The following is a 4425-nucleotide window of genomic DNA, read 5'->3' on the forward strand; positions in this document are numbered from 1 at the left end:
CGGAAACAGCCTTTCTACTTCATCAGAGGTAGAGGTATGGACTGCGTACATCTTAGCCCCCCAGACCCCACTAAGTGGGAATACACTGGGTTTGTTGTTGTTGTTGTAAATCTTCAGGTAAGATGAATGATGAATGACAATTCTTGAGCAAGTCAACAAAGGCATCAAAGATGACAACATTTCCTTGTAGTAAATCTTCAGCAAATTTAATCACTCCTGCGCAATCTACCTAGCAGAAGACAGCAAGTATCCTCACAATTGTGCCTGTACAGTGATAACATCTCAAAATTAGCCATAATAATGAACTATAACCATCACCTTTAGAGAAGTTAATATTCAGCTTCTAAAACAATAAACAATATAGCAAGAAAACATGTAGATCAAAGATTCCTATTGCAAGTAGGAGACCCCTGATGTTTTCGCTCAGCAATAGCATGCTAAATGGCATGCAGCTCTGGACAGCAGCAGATCACTTCAATTATGCCCCGGGCAGCTTCAACAACCCAACCAGAATTGCTAAAAAGTGTTGCTGTGAGCTTCCAAACAAATAAATACCACAATATAAGAGAAGCAGCTAATCGACCAGTAATCCTATCAAGGCAAACACAGCTAAAAATTGGGTTTTACACACTGTATATTCCAAGTGAAGAAAGATAGCAAACAAGAACTTCAAGTGAAGATAATCAGCTGGGAAAAGAATCCGAAAATTCAACAGAACACTTGATTCAGTAGTAGAGCATCTTCGTTCCCACCACAGCAACATCCAGGTTGGTTGATGACACTAACTTCAGCTTCGGCAAAAGCTATCTTGGGCATGTCGAGAGAACCAACCAGCTTCCAATGTAGAAAGGAATCTCAAACAAACCTAATCTGAATATCGAAAGAAACCCCAAGAACACATCCACCACGCTTCATGGTCCTCAAGCGACTCCATTAAAACCCACGATTAACGCAATGTTGCATTATCAAACTCTGTAAATAGTGCGCTAATGTCCTGGGAATCTCTAAGTGATCGCCAGCATTGTCGTCTTCGCTTAATTATTTCTTGAAAAACTGTTTTACATTTTCATCTCTATAGCCCACGCAGTTCCCGGCTCAATACGGTTACTTCTGCTACTAATTTAACAAATCGAAATATAATCAGTCAGAACTATATACACATACCTCCAGTACTCATCATTTCAATTATGGTGCATACATCGACATCCTCTAAAACTTGTTAGTAAATTTCATTTAGATATCCACAGTACTTATTTTTTTTGATTGAATACATGATAACAGTTTTTTATTAGGGTACATCAATTAGGTGCTCACTTGGAATATAATTTAGTCAAGTGTCTACAACAACAACGACATACCCAGTGTATTCCAACTAACTAGTTATGTTTTAAAGAACAGGGAATAATACACATACTTGGAGTGTTTGGTTTGTACAGAACTGCTCCCTGAATGTTCTGAGAATTCATTGTTATATTTCTCTATCATCATAACAGAAATTACAGAGATTTTTTGTCATGAAACTTATTGATTGTACTTCAGAATTCTCAGAATTTCCTTCAAAATCTCTAGTGCATTCAATGTAAGAAAATGGCGATCCATTCGTGCAAACGTATCTATTGATTTTAATTTGGATCTTTTTTTTTTTTTGACTTGCACCGGTGTCCGAGACTCTTCGAGTCCCGACTAATCCCGGGGGTGCACAGGCCCTCGGCAAGGAGTTTCCCGCAAATGCACCACGGGTAATTCAGGGTTTCACCCAGTCCGATGGCCCTCAGAAATTGTTTGTCTTTGCACCCAGTGGGTATTGAACTTGAGACCTTGAAAGGGAGCACCCCAAAGCTCAAGCCAATTACCACCAGGCCAACCCCTGGATCTTTAATGATTTGGGTCATCTTTTTTACCTTCAATTGATGTAACAAATTAGTTCACTCTAGGAGTCGGTTCTCTTGAAATTTCCATCTTTCATCAATCTCAATTGTTCAACAATACTCCAAAGCAAAAGATTTTAAAAAAGTACAAAACAGATTCGGACCTGTTGTTCACTGTTTTTCAGCTCGAATGTATAATAAACCACACCCTCGGCCTACTGACATTAATCTTCGATACGTCTCTATATATAGCTCTTAAAAATTGTTATCTGTATCTGTATGATAAGACTGAATTAACAATTTTTACAGTGAAGCTTGGATGACAGCTTTGTGAAACAAAAGAGTACATGCAAAACATGAGACCCAGGAAAAAAGACACCAACTTGAACGCCTTCTACCAATGGTCCAAATACAATGTGGGGTATTCAATCGATTTAACCGGATATGAACATTTTGTACAAATAAAAAAATTAAAGAACATATACATACTTACCGGTGATAGATCGTAGAGGTTACTCAAATTGGAGTTGTTTCCTCGCCATTGAAGAAATCCAGAACTCAAAGTGGAAGTAATAGTTAGCTTGGAATAAAAAAAGAAATGAGACTGGCTTTATCATCGGTCGATGTAGCTGGTGGAGTAGAAGGATCTGTTCTCGGGGAAGTCGATCGGAGCTCCGATGATGGATGGCTCCATTCTAGCTGCTAAGTCGGCTTTCCAATTCTATTATTTTTTTGTTTTTTTGTTTTGCCTTTTGTTAGCTATGAAAAGTAAATAGAGCCCCCAATCTTTAACTAAAAAAAATGCATTTAAAGGAAAGACCAAGTACATACATTTCTTATAACTACAGAAATTTGCTGCAATTAATTTATCATGATTATACATTAATTCTATTAATGTGGTACCACTTCAACTCAAGTTAATATATTTGTCTTTTACACAATTCATAAATAAAATTTATACGAATTGTGAATTAATTAATGTGATTCTTAAATTTACATTCAATATTGTCAATATTGTCTATTTGAGTTAATTACTTTTATTAAATTACTAAAGATAAAGTTGAAAAAACAATTCCAAGTATCTTTTGATTTTTTTTAAACATGTTAATTATTTTGAGACCATTTTTTTGACAAAAATGTCAAATAATATGAGACAAAAGGAGTAGTTTTATAAGAATAAATTTTAATTTATAATTAAAATAGTAATTATTAGCTATGAAATTTTACAACAAAAACAATTTGTAGCTATATCATTTTGTCATGACAAATAATTATATCTATTAACAGTCATCTATTACCACAATTTTTTTAATTTAAAGAAAAATATTTATTTAGCCACAAATTTTGCTTCAAGTAATTTTTGTGGTTAAAAGATTACTATTACTACAATAGGTTTTATTTTGTGGCAAAAATTAATAATTAGCTATGAAAGTTTATTATAACAAAAAATCTATGGCTATTCTGTTTGACTATCACCACAATTTTTATAACTTGAAGCAAACTTATTTAATTTAGCTACAATAGTTTGTTTCAAATAATTAATTATGGCTAAAAAGTTACTATTGTTACAAATGCTTTTATTGGGTGGCATAACCTTATAATTAGCTACAAAATGTTATTGTAGCTATAAAATTGTAGAAATTTAGATAATTATAGCCACGATATTAAACAATAATAGCAAAAATGAAGTTTTCGCTTTATCAATTTGATTTTTGTGGCTATGAAATTTTTTGAATTTGTAGACAGCCATAAAATTTAATTTTTGTGGCTATAACTAGGTTATAGCTATGATTTTCAAATTTGTAGCTTACGTTTCGTAGCTATAAGTGCATTTTATTGTAGTGGTAACATCGGTCAAAATTGCATCTTCAGGACAACATTTGCATGATCATATTCCATTGTAGTCAATTTGAGATTATGCTTCATAGAGTGAAAGCGGGCTTAGAACCACTAAGACCCATTTCTGACATAAGCTCCAAAATATATTTTCACTTATTCAACAAAACACCTGTGGTTGATATTAGCACTTTAATACCCAAAAAAATACTTAAGCTCACCTAAGTTCTTCAATTTAAATTGCATGTGTAGAACCTCCTTAGAATTAGATATCAATGGGGTACTGCTACCAATGATGAGTAAGTCATCAACATAGACTAAAATTATCAACATAGACTAAAATTATCACTATGTCTTCCTTTTTCTTCTATGTAAACAAGGAATAGTCATGTACACTCTGAACAAAACCACCATTTACTAAGGCATTAGTAAGTTTCAGGTTCCATTGTCTGAAAGCTTGTTTAAGAATATAAGGACGGAAAAGGCTCAAAAATACCCCTGAACTATCCAAAATAGCTCAAAAATGCCCTTCGTTAGATTTTTGGCTAAAAAATACTCCTCCGTTAAATATTTAGCTCAAAAATACCCCTCCCTCTAACGGAATTTGGAAAATGATAAAAAAATACCCCTAAACTATCTGAAATGGGTCAAAAATACCCCTCTGTTAAATATTTAGCTCAAAAATACCCCTCCCTTAACGAAATTAAATTATTTCGATTAT

General features: G+C 33.8%; 1 long non-coding RNA gene across 1 annotated transcript; it reads right to left on the reverse strand.

Moving 5' to 3' along the window:
• Positions 1–301: 301 nt before the first annotated feature.
• LOC107876126 lies at positions 302–2705 on the reverse strand. Its single transcript, XR_001675981.2, has 2 exons — positions 2362–2705; positions 302–1116 (listed from the first exon to the last, which is right to left on the reverse strand). It is a non-coding gene; the product is annotated as an uncharacterized LOC107876126 (long non-coding RNA).
• Positions 2706–4425: the final 1720 nt, after the last annotated feature.

The sequence above is a fragment of the Capsicum annuum genome, chromosome 6 (genome assembly GCF_002878395.1).
Source record: "Capsicum annuum cultivar UCD-10X-F1 chromosome 6, UCD10Xv1.1, whole genome shotgun sequence".
Taxonomy (NCBI): Eukaryota; Viridiplantae; Streptophyta; class Magnoliopsida; order Solanales; family Solanaceae; genus Capsicum; species Capsicum annuum.